The sequence below is a fragment of the Sturnus vulgaris genome, chromosome Z, assembly GCF_052056855.1.
Source record: "Sturnus vulgaris isolate bStuVul1 chromosome Z, bStuVul1.hap1, whole genome shotgun sequence".
NCBI lineage: Eukaryota > Metazoa > Chordata > Aves > Passeriformes > Sturnidae > Sturnus > Sturnus vulgaris.
Genome location: NC_142283.1, coordinates 63,976,578 through 63,989,177, shown reverse-complemented (window position 1 = coordinate 63,989,177; position 12,600 = coordinate 63,976,578). Strand labels below are relative to the sequence as shown.

General features: G+C 38.9%; 1 long non-coding RNA gene across 2 annotated transcripts; it reads left to right on the top strand.

The window, feature by feature from the left end:
• The first annotated feature begins 793 nt into the window (after positions 1–793).
• LOC148219881 (uncharacterized) lies at positions 794–11,814 on the top strand. 2 transcript variants are annotated; one of them, XR_015799482.1, is made up of 3 exons: positions 794–966; positions 4,855–7,320; positions 8,146–11,814. It is a non-coding gene; the product is annotated as an uncharacterized LOC148219881 (long non-coding RNA). The 2 variants fall into 2 exon arrangements; XR_015799481.1 differs by lacking the exon at positions 794–966 and adding an exon at positions 2,270–2,422 and having other exon boundaries at positions 8,146–11,813.
• Positions 11,815–12,600: the final 786 nt, after the last annotated feature.

The following is a 12,600-nucleotide window of genomic DNA, read 5'->3' as shown; positions in this document are numbered from 1 at the left end:
AATATGTGTAAAACATTTTCTTTTTTACGCCTACAATTGTTTACCTGATATATAATACCAATAAATATATATTGGAAGGTTATTGTACTCAAAATAAGTTTTCATGCTGTGTAGGTCAAATAAGCCTAGAAAAGGAGTTTTTGCATAAGCCATGTAGCACATGGTTCATTGCACTAACACAAGTAGACAACGTTCCCTCCCTCTCATCCCTCCAAATATCCAGACTCTTCAGATCTTCAAGTCCTAACAGGGGTCCACATTAGTGCTGGCATGTGACCTACTTTTAAGACCTTGTTGCTGAGCTCTGCTTCTGTGCAGAGTCCCACCTTTGCTAAATTGTGGTCTACAGAGATGTGGGTTCTGGTGGCAGTTTCACAAATTCCCAGTGCATTCTGTCCTCTTCATTCCCTCTGCCTCTGCTCTTCACAGAGCCCTGCATGCAGAGTGCTGCAGACAACCTTTCCTTCCTCTGTGCCAGGCTATTCACTGTTTCTGTGAGCATGGTCTTGTCCTTACTTGTCTCCACTTGTCTATGAAGGGTAGTTCAGCTGCTTGCTACTGAGTTCCTTAAGCCCACATTTAATACTCAAAATTAAAATTATGATTGTTCATGGGTTTAAAAACTCTTTAATGTTTTTTTTTTTACATGCTTACTTGATGTCTTTCTCCCACCTCATTTAAAATTCATTTATTTATACTGCTTCAGAACTGAAGAGCTGATTGAGGAGTCCTTGGGCATCAGAATAAGGATATTTAGGTTTTTTTTTTTCTAATCACATGAATTTTATATACTACTTCATTCTGGGAAATTGTTGATAGCAGAACTTGACAGATGTTTTGTTTCCTTGGAAATAAAACTGAAACACATTCTCTTCATAGGAGAGAAGGAACTGCAATACTGTTATTTGGAGTAGTTTGAAATACTACTCCAATCTTACTTTCAAAGAAGATCTTCTTTGGCTCCAGGTGAGTTCAGCCTTTTCCAAAGCCAAGAGTTTTACAGCATTATTGTATAGTTTATATCAGAAAGCTTTGTATTTTAGTAAACGTTTTAGGGAAAAGATATTCTCACTAACATAGTGTTAAGTACTTTGAATGTCTTTTCCCACAATTGGACTTTGTTGGTGTATTTCCTGCACTTTGCCTTGGTTTTGTGTGCTCTGTCTGTGTGAGATTACATGGGGTTTTCCTTAACTTGAAAAATCTTATCTTTTGTTGACAGGAGTGACCTTTACTATTTTTAGACCATAATGCAAGACCCATCTTTTCTCATGAGCCTTTCCTCTGTAACAAACAATGACATCATATCCCAGGGGTTCTTTAAAGAAAATAGATCCTTAGTAACTAGATATGAAAGACTAATTGAAGACAGGGAAATCGAGGCCTTTTACAAGATATGTCTGCACCAGAAACTCCTGCATATAACCACAGTAACTTTGATTTTCCTAACCAAGGAAATGATAACAAAACAGTTACAGCAACTTAGGTTTCACCAATCAAATATATGCCAGGTTCTCAGACAGGAATGAACAGTTACTGGTACTTCTCTAGGCTTCACACACCAAGGCCATGTCTAGATGGCTGCAATAACAGAAACATCACAGAGTAATCTGTTTGGAAGGGCGCCACGAGGATCATCAAGTCCAACTCTTAACTGAATAATCCATACAGGGACCAAACCCATGCTAATAACACCAAGCTCTTACTAACTGAGTTGATCTCAGGGACATTGCACACCTGGGTTACAGTGCAGCCAAAAGACCATTCTCATCAACAGAAGAAAACAGCACCCAAAGGGGTGAGCAGCACTGCTGTGCCTCTCATCCGTCCAGGGGCTGCCAAATGCACACCACACTTCTGCTCAGAAACTCTGACCCTAACTTTCAAGACGAGTAATTTTTAACCAGAATATAAACCAGAATCATGGGAAATCTCTATGCAATCCATAAGAGCCCTTCAGGCATTTCAGCCACTGCTAGAGTGATGTTTATTTTTACTTCTAATTCTTGCCAACATGATAATGAAATTATTGTTCCTTAGAATTCCAACTAACATGACCATTTTTATACCATGAAATACAGAGTGACTTCAATTTTTTAACACTGAAAGATGTAGAGGACACTCAGATACTGCAGTCAGTGTCCAGAGTACAAAACCCCTGAAGTCAGATAAATAGAATAGTTAGTCATGCATTTTTGTGTGGGAGAGCAAACATCTGATTGGTGCAAGTTAACATTTAAGAGTATTCAGATGGAAATGTGTTGGTAGGAGGATTTAGACACAGAGAAGGAGGGATTGCTATTGTTTTTCTATACAAATTGGAGCTCCTTACTCTGGAGAGGATTAAAAAGCAAAGGGAGGAAGCAGACACTCCTTCATCATGGGCACTCTCTGGGAAACTTAACTGACCTCAGTTATCAGGGTAAGAACTAAATCTGGGGCAGACAGAGAAATCCAGAGGGGGAAATTTTCTACTGCCATGGGACAATAGGCATTTCTGAACATCATACACACTTACTATAACAACAATGCCTTACTTACATCCTTTCCTTAGTAAGAGAACTGCCTTTTTTAGCATACATCTGTTTCCCACGTGAAGCAAGTGACTTACCTTGTTAACTTCAAATATTAAAAAAAACACACAGGAAAAGTGCAAAACCACAAAAGCTTTTTCTGAGTAAGCAAATGGGCTTATAAATTATGAGTTCTGAATAATGGTTATCATGCAATGGATTCTCCCACTCATGAGCTACAAATACACTGCATATCATCAAAAGCTTTTAATAATTTTGTCATCTAGATGTTTCAGAAATGTTTTTAGATTTCTGCAATATGTTCAGCAATGAAAGTGGCATGTATCCAGTGCTAACAATAGACTCTAAGCTATGAAACACCAGAGGAAAACAAAATAAAATTGCAAGAATAATGTTTAGTCATATTTGTCAGAATATATCAGGCCAAGCAAATGCAACCCTCAGGGTTCTCAAACTAAAGCTAACAATATAGAACTCCTAAATTCAGTGAGAATGTTTCTAATTTTTACCCTGCTTTAAAATTCAAAGTACCTTGAAGCTGCATCATTTTTGCAAACAAACAAAAATTTGTATTTATAAAATCTTCAGCAGCACTTGGTAAAATATTTTATTCTCAGTGCAGAGAGCCTTTTGATTTTGGGGGCTGGAAAGGGCAGAAAAGGAGGGGTCATGGTCTAGCATGTTGTATGAAATACTGAGGACTCTGGGTCAGTCTTGAAGGTCTGTGATTTGTGTCATGTTGCTTGAATAGAAGATGTCAGAGCTCTTATGAAAAGCTTTTCATTACTAGGGTTAGCCAGCAAGAAAATCTGACAAAAACAATCTCACATCTGGGAGTCTGTAAGGTAGCAAGTACCTCTGCCAGGTCATGAACCTTCAGCCCAGAACCTTCCTCTGTCTCCCCATAGCACTGAGCGAGGTCCATTCCTCTCATCACTATGGGCTATGCTGCTCTGGAAGCCATCCTGCTTCACCCTGTTTAAGCTGTTCTGCTGCACAGCAAAAGGATTCAAGATTCATTTGACAAAAAGGAGAAAACAAGTGTCAGCTTGGTTCAATAGCCAGGTAATAATCACACTTACCAGAGAGGAGAGTCCTTACTTTTAAGAATGTTTTAGGCATTTTACCACTGATCTTTGAAAAAGTTACAGGAACATGTGGAGCAGCCCATACCCAGAGCAGCAGGAGGAATGCCAGTTTGAACCCTCTTCAGAAGAGGATCAAACTGAACTTGGAAGCACCACAATGGCCTCAAAATTTCACCAAATGTCTGCGATTTCCCACCTCCTCCAAATTCCACAGTCAGAACACCATATTATTAATACCACTACATAAGCTAGAATTTCTAGCTAGTTAGGTCTCTCATGTTATTTCTTTAACAGGTCTCACTTCTTAAGTAATACCAAACTCTCACCACTTGCAAGAAAATATCACAGTCAGTTGTGGATAGAGACAGCTGAGGATAGGGATATAAGAGCTGAGCACAAAGCACCAACAGGTCACTGCACAAACTACCCAAAATTAAAGGCTCCCTTAAGTAAATTTTCTTATTTTCAAATAAACATAATCAAAGTACAGTTTTGATAATTGTCACTCTGTAGAACATGTACCTCCAAAGTCTAGTCGTAGTACTTTCTCCTTCATTCCTCCTGGAAGAGCTGCTGTTGGACAGGACAGTCTTAAGAAGGCAGCAGGAGTGAAAACACTGACAATATGGGTAGACCTAACTGAAGTTCTAAACCTGTATTCAAAAGTATATAATGAGAATATTGCTCATCGAGACTTTGGGATGGGTATTTGTGAGAACCAGGGGCTCAAGACTGCAATTTCTTGCAGAGTAATTTCTCATCTGGAATCCAGAGAAGTCAAACCTCCTGGCCTCATTAGTCCATCTTTAGACTCTGGCAAGTATTTAAGTAAGGATTTAAAATAATAAAAATCACTTTGGAGAAAAAAAAATACCACTAAATTTCATTACTAGCTTCAAGCTCTAGTTCATGGTTTCAACTTGAAAAGTAGACACAGACCATTCAAACGGCTCTGTTTAAAAATAGCATTATAGGACTAAACAAACCTAAATAGAGCTAACAAAGACAAAGGGGATGAATAACCTGAATTTAAGTGGGAGGAATTTTTTTTCATTTATCAAAAATCTAGAAAAAAACCCACAATCTATTTTATCTTATAGTAAAACAAGATTGGTTGCTAATGATTTGTTGTAGGTTTTCCCTTACTTCCCTTCTTCCCTTCCTTTACAGGTGTACAATCCTAGTGAGTTTATTGCAGAGTAAAGAGGCAATGTTTTCTGTTTCTTTGGCAGGACATCAGTGCTTAGCAGTTGGTCTGCCAGGAACCTCCCTGAACAAACTCACTGTGAAACAGCAGCACCTTTTTGCGTTGAAACAAACTGACAAAAGCAGCTACACTACAGATGGGAAATCCTCCTGCTGTTAGTATGCATAGCTGCAAGTGTTTGGTTTAACAACCAAAGAGCAAGATGGCTAAAAGATAAATTTTCTAATCAGCTTCCTGACTTCTAAGGGTTGAATGTTTCATCCCATATATAACAATGTTCCAAAGTTTCTCAATTAAGTGATAAAGTATCACTAGCCCTTAATTAAAAGTTGATAGTATATTTCACAGAAAACCATTAACTCCTTTCTCGCATTATCTAATGGTTAAGTTTATCTGCTCATATACAGAAAGTCCTGTTTTAATATACAGAAAGTCTTGTTCTTAGTCACACTGGATTTATGTCTGCCAGTTCCTCTTCATACAAATGAGCCTTTCCTTGGAACAGGAAAGCATTTGTCAGCAAGAGACTGAAGTGTGAGCCTCTCTGCACCTGGAAATAAAGTGGTGAATAGCTGTAAGAGCTAGTCTGGGCAAGTAAATTCCACTGTATGGACCCTTCAGAAACTTCATTGAAAACCAGCTTCATTGAAAATTGTGTTGTTCCCCTTCACTCTTTTTTTTTAAGGTCAAGCCTTAGACTGCTACTTCTATTCCAGAACATTAACATAGCCTGCCTGCTGTGCAAATAGGGAACAGCCCAGACTCGCCAAATATGCATGGCAGCCCAAATTCCTCAGAAACCTCACCAGGCAGCCAGCCCAATCGTGGAACACAAAACTGTCTGCTTCTCTGCCTGGCATGTTGAAATTCCAGTGGTTCTCCTCCAGGAGATTCAGCAGATCCGTTCAGCAGAGCTGCAAATGGAAGTGCTGAAACTGCTGACTGCAGGGTCAGTAATTGACTGAGGATGCTCCAGACTCATTGCTTCCTGGTAGTGCAGATCCCATATAACCTCTTTGATGGGCTCAGGGATAGATGACCCAGCAGAAACCCAGAAAAGATTCCTGCAGAATCTGGAGAAACACCACCTCTGCTGGCATTTTTCAGTTTCACAAATTCAGCAAGTCTGAATGGAATCCAACTTTTTTTTCTGACTAGCTTTAACTTATTACTACAAAACTGTAACAAAAAATCTTTTGCACCACATCTGCTGTTTAGCACTATTGATCTTGTCTCTGTTGCAGGAAACAGAATTGGCAGTATCCAAAGAAATATACTTGACCAGCTTACATCAAACATTTTATTTTGCCACAATTCATATTTCAGAAGAGTCCTAGGTCAAAATTACTTTGAAGCCCAGTAAGTCAGTAAGCCCATCAGCCCTGGTGGTAACGCCTCTGGGGCAGTGTATTTAAAAGGAGAAAAAAACCTGTTGGACAACCACAGCTGTGAGAGAAGAGAGAAAGAAACAGCTATGCAGAAATCAAAGCCAATGAAGGAGGAGGGGAAGGAGGTGCTCCCACAGAGGACAAAACAGCAGCAGGGGCAATATGAGATGACCCGACTATGTAAAAAACTGACTGCAGAATCCAGCCTCTGTCTTCCTGTACCACTGGGATGGAATATGGGAGAGAAGTCGAGCCTGGGAAGAAAGGAGGGGTGGGGAAAAAAGGTGCTTTAAATATTGTTTTTTTCCTCATTATTCTGCTCTGATTTGAATGCTAATAGATGAAAATAATTTCCCCAAATTGAGATTTTTTTGCCCATGCTGGTAACTGGTAAGTGTTGTACTTATCTGTAACCTACACGACATTAGTTATATTTTCTCCCAGACCAGCTGAGGAGCAGGAGTGATGGAGCAGCTTGATGGGCACCTGGTGTTATTTATCATAGTCAGTTCCTTTCTCATACTTTTCTTTTTGAGTATTTGTAAGAGCTTTCAATTTCACTTCCTAGTCACTGAAGTCTTCTGGTTTTGCATAGGAAAAAATGCAGGATATATTATAAAAGTGACTGCTTTTCCTGGCCCTAGCAGTGTATTTAGAGGGGTGTAGCTTGCTGACTTTGAATGTATGTCTTAGGTTGCAATGCAAGATGTGATCAGAAATATATATTCTACTACCAGCTGTTAAAAACCAGGTGTGATGGTGCTCTTTATCTTTTCCACAACCCATCCTTTCTCCAAGGAAATATCATCTGTTAATGGTCCATTGAGTCCCACTGCATGACTGATAAAATTACATCATCCCATTGGGAGATGCTCCAGTCAAGAATTTCCTACCTAGATAAAAACTGACATATGAAACACCAAGGCAGCCTTTTTCCACTGGATTCCAGAGGAAAACCAGACCCATCTGCACTGGACCTTTGGAGGAAAACTGCACCCTTCTACAGGATCACTGCTTCAACAGAACCACGTCTATCACTCCAGGAGGACTGCAGCCAACATTTAATGGGACTGCCACCAACATCCTGTCTGATGGGGTGTCAGGTTGTATTCTGACTCTGTCAGTGTTTTGGTTTTTGTATTACTGGATTTTTTATTTTAATTTTCCTAGTAAAGAACTGTTATTCCTATTCACATATCTTTGCCTGAGAGCCCCTTAATTTCAAAATTACAATATTTCAGAGGGAGGGGGTTTACATTTTCCGTTTTGAGAGAGGCTCTTGCCTTCCTTACCAAACACCTGTCTTTTCAAACCAAGACAATGTGTCATGGTTTAACCCCAGCCAGCAACTCAGCCCCACACATCAGCTTCCTTCCCCTTTGTTTGGACGGGGGAGAGAATTGGAAAGGTAAAAGAAACTTGTGGGTTGAAATAAGAGGAGTTTAAAAATTGAAATATAATGTAATAATAATATCAACAACAATAATAATTATAATAATAGTAATAATAAAAATATATTGACCAACTGCTGAATACCCACCATTTCCTGAGCAGTGGCCCTCCTGGCAAAATTTCCTCCTAGTTAATATGTTGAACATGACATTCTATGGTATGGAATATGTCTTTGGCCTGTTGGGGTTAGCTCTCCTGCCTGTGTCCCATACCAGTTTCTTGTACCCTCTGGCCTCTTCTCTGATAGAGCATCATGAGAGGCTGAGAAGTCCTTGACTTAGGGTAAGTGCTACTCAGCAGCAATGAAAAGATCAATGTCTTACCAACATTATTCTTATCCTAAATCTGAAACACAACTACTAAGAAGAAAATTAACTCTATCCCAGTCAAAACCAGGATGCCATGAAGGAAAGTCAGATGGAGCATGCCCTTCCACAGCAGCCTTCTCACTTTCCATGTTTTCTTTTGTTCCACAGTAAAAAGGAGCGCTTCAGTTATGTGAAAATGGAGATGTACAGAGCTTGATCAGTTTTTCAGTACATGTATGAGAAAAAAAGACTTCGTGGGAAAGGTGGCAGTTTTCACTGGAACCAAGTGATAAAAGTAAGGAGAAAAGAGCCACCAGAATCTTTAACCCCGAGAACCTGTGTCAGCACCGTATAGCAGTTAAATCTACACAAAGAGTCTGGAGTTGTTTTGGCATTTGTTTGGGGTTTGGGCATTGGGTGCAGAGCAGATTGCTTAATCTAGCACAGCAAGGAGAGGAATCCTTACATTCAAGGCTGATTGTGATCTCAGAGGATAAAGACTGCCTTATTGAAGAAAAAGAAACCTGAAACCTCCCACCTAACTAGTAGATCTCCTTAATATATTTTAGCTTCAATAAAAAGTGTATTTTCCTGAAGTCATTCTGTCAAGTATTCTCACTAGTTTAAATTGTCATGCCTGCTGTCACATCAAGAGTACAATTACAGTCAGTCTCTGTGTTGTAAGGCTAGCTCACTCAGTGTTAAGAGCCTTCCCACTGGAGGCAGAGCTGCAATTACAATTAGCTTATTTGATACAAGTTACAGTGATGCAGGAAACTGACATCTTGAAAACTCAAATCTTACAACAGACTCCATTTTAAGGTACTTGGCTTTGAGCGGTTTTTATGCATAAAGTGCTCCTGTAAAACCCCTTAGTTTGCTTCCTTATTCTTCACCAAGATATAAAGGACGCAGGCTAGAGCCCGCAGTTTGCACTACTGGCTTTACCACTGTGTATGTAAAAAGAGGCTTCTGGTGCAATTTTTTTTCTATGCTCCTTTGAATATAAGCCTTCCATGTAAAAAGAAAAAAACAAACAAACAAAAAAAACCCCCAACCAAACAAAAAACCAAAAAAACCCCCAAACCCATATGCAAAATTAAATTAGAGTATTATGTAGAACATAGTGTATTATGGCTCATGAAGTAATTTGTAAGAAGTAGCATAGCATTAATTACAGCATTTCCCCCCCTAAAAAAAGATGGGACCAAAGCTTTTTTTTTCTTACAAAACCTCCAAAACAACATGAACATTATCCACTTCCCCGAAAGAAGAATAGAACATGCAGCATAATTGCTGAGAAAAGCAGGAAAGGAAAAAAAAATACAATAAGTAACACAACCCTCATCCAAACATCTTGGTTTCTGCAATTCTGTTACAGTTAAGGTGAGGACCAAGCCTCTGACCTGCAGGTGTCCCCCGCTGAAGTCACCCAAATGCACTGCTGGGAATGAGATCAGGGACAGCTGGGCCATATGAGTCCCCCCTCTATCAAAACCAGCCACACACTCCCTTTAGCAGGAACTGGCAGTTCCCTCTCTGTCTGAGCTGGCAAACTGCTGGAAGGACAGCCAGTCACCTGTCAGATTAATTTACTTTCTATCTGCTTAACTGTGACAGTCTCTGGAGTCATTCATCCTACAATCATTAACATTAAGCAGCTAGCAGAAGGAGAAAAGTCCAGGACATGTGTGTGTGACCCAAATATAATATTAATGGGCTGTCCTGGCCTGTCCACAACTGCAGAGAGGAAAAAGTTAAACAAGAAAAACAAGGTTCTCCCTCAGAGGTATTCCTAAATGAGTGCTAAATGAAGGTGGTTATGGGTGATTCTGCTGTTGAAAATGCAGTGGCCCTTGGGATATGGCACAAAGAGAATATGCTGGTGACTTAAGAGGTATTTTAAAAAACCATGAGTTTGCAAAGGGAACGTATTCAGCCAGCATCCTAGTCAAACTCTCCTTTGGGAATATTCATCATGTGTACAGAAACATATACAGCTTCGTCTGGAGGAGGCTGGAATTTTTTTTCATCCTTTCCCTTTCCAGCAGAGGTAGTGGCCATGTGGTTGATTTGTTACACCTCATTGCTTGTTCTTAGTGACAAGTAAGACAGCCATGACTAAAGACTTAAAAGCACCCACTTTCTCTACCACCCTCCTCTGCCTAGTATTCTTGTCTCCTTTCCTAGTGATTTTTACCAGCCTTGCTCTCCATTTACTGGCATGTTATTTACCTCTTCCTCAGTCTGCTGGTCCTGCCATTGCCTATTCAACCTTATGCAATCTGTCCAGTGATCCACCTATGGCCTGTCATAGTTCATATTTCATTTCTCTTTGCCTTTTGTTGCATATGCACATTATAGACAGATCTACTTTTCTCTGCTTGTCTTGTGTCCAAAAAGTAAAAAATATGAAAAAAAAACCCAACCCACATTAAAAGTTCATACGAGCACATCAGAGAAGCTGAGTTTAAAATTAGACTCACAGTAAAATTTATCAGTCTGGGCTCAGAAGTGTTGTAAGGCAGACAGGCACTTTTTCCTACTTTCCAGTATAAGTAAAGAAGAGTGAGCTTGCATCAATTCTGTTGCATTTGTATTTTCCTCTAAGGTAGTTTGTACATATGAAACCTGGACTGCTCACAGAAGTCTCCCCTAAAGAAAAGACTCCATCAGCACTGGAATAGTTGCCTTTCTTGGCTTGTATGCGCCCTAGAATAAATTCAAGCCTTTCGACTATCCTCACCTGTAGAATAAAACTGACTTGTCCTATATTTGTGATCACTGCAAATCCAGATCCTTTTGTGTGGCATCTCTGACTACCCAAGTCTTTCCCTTTTGCAGCAATTTATTGGCTGCTTCTTTCTATTGATGGTATTTTGTTATTGTCTTGGAAAATTTCGTATTGTAAGATTTAGTAATTGCTTTCCATTTTTTTCAATACCATGTTGAAATCCTGATCCTTTTCTCCAGAGTTTTTACAAGGTTCACCTTTGTTTTTCTATCTCACATTTCATGGCTGTATTTTGTCTTCCTTTATTCATTCAGTTTTGGAGTTCAGTGACTGTTGATCACTAGGAGCTGCTATTTGAAGCAAATTAAAGAGAATAAAATATTTTTCACAGTGTCTAAATGCATGTTTTACTGGTTGAAAAGTCTGTAAATTGTGTGTGGTTGCAATGATAGATTTTTGCATTTAATTTGTCTTCTATTCTCAAAGTAATATTAGGAAGGAAAAATATATATTATTTTTTGTGTTGTTAGGTTAAAGAACTGAACAGGTCTGTCAGGAAAAGCTGTTTTTCATTTTCTGACATAAACTGCTAATTATACTTAGTTATATATTATAACTTGTGTATTGTGCTTTTTTATATGTCTGATTCTTTCATGTCTCTCCCTCGAGTTCCTCGATTTAATAATCCAGATAGCCAGGTGTCCTCACATCTAATTAAATTCCCTGATGCGCATTAGAAACCAACAAAAAATTCCCAGTCCTGAGACGATGAAATTATGGTATATGTGACCGATAAGCACTATTACCTGGGGAAAGCTGCCTTACATGATACAGAGAGACATAAACCTCGCTATTGCTGGAGAAAGCCAGCTAATCTCCTCAGGGCTGCTCACATCTTCTGCACACTATTTCCAGGTGTATTCAGACGGCCTGCACTGCAGACAGGTGATGACTGCTGTAATTTATTCTGACATGGCAGAAATATCATCATAAAGTTAATTCCCCTCAATCACATAATAGAATTTTAATCTTCAAGGAAAAAGGACATTGGCTGAAACCCATTCAGTACAAAATTTGAAATTATATGGGCAAATATACTCTCTAACCAAAACTCTTCCTAGGCTTGGAACCCATTCTTTACTGCCTGTAAATCATAAGACATATATTTCTGCAAGGTACCTCATATTGTATAAGTTAAATTTGAGCTTTCCTTTTCAACATTTCTCTGATTGTGAAGTAAATGTAATGGTGAATTAGCCCTTACTCCTTTAATTGTGACTAACAATTTATGATAATGTGTTTGTTATTGAGTAATTAAGAGGAGGTAAATTCTAATTGTCATAAGAATGCATAGAAAGTAGAGATTAAAACTCTACATTATTCCTCATAACTCAGAAATATTCTAGATGAACATATATGGCTTGTCTAATCACCACCATGACTACTTCTATGCAGCACAGGACTGTAAAACATGATGACAACAGAATAGTTTGAATCCTCTACCATGAAAATCCCCAACTGACTTTCATCAAACTCAGGACAATCAAAACACTTTGTCAGAAATCTTCCAGCCTCTGGACATTTGAAACACTGCCATCTGGTAAAATAGCAATTTATCTAACGTCAAAGAACTGACTCTATGGCAAGACCAAATTTTAGTGTTTTCCTTAGAAGATGCATCACCTATGACAGAAGGAAAGAAAAATCAGAAAAATCAGAAAAAACAGAGAAAGAAACAGACAGGAAATCAGTGGAATGTGGAAAGAGGGTAGATTATTATTCTAAGGACTTTTTTCCTCTTAATTCTTGAGCCTATTTCAACAGAAAATCTGTCTCATTCTGTGATTGCAGCCGTGAATTTTTATGTACATAGAACTTTACTTATTACT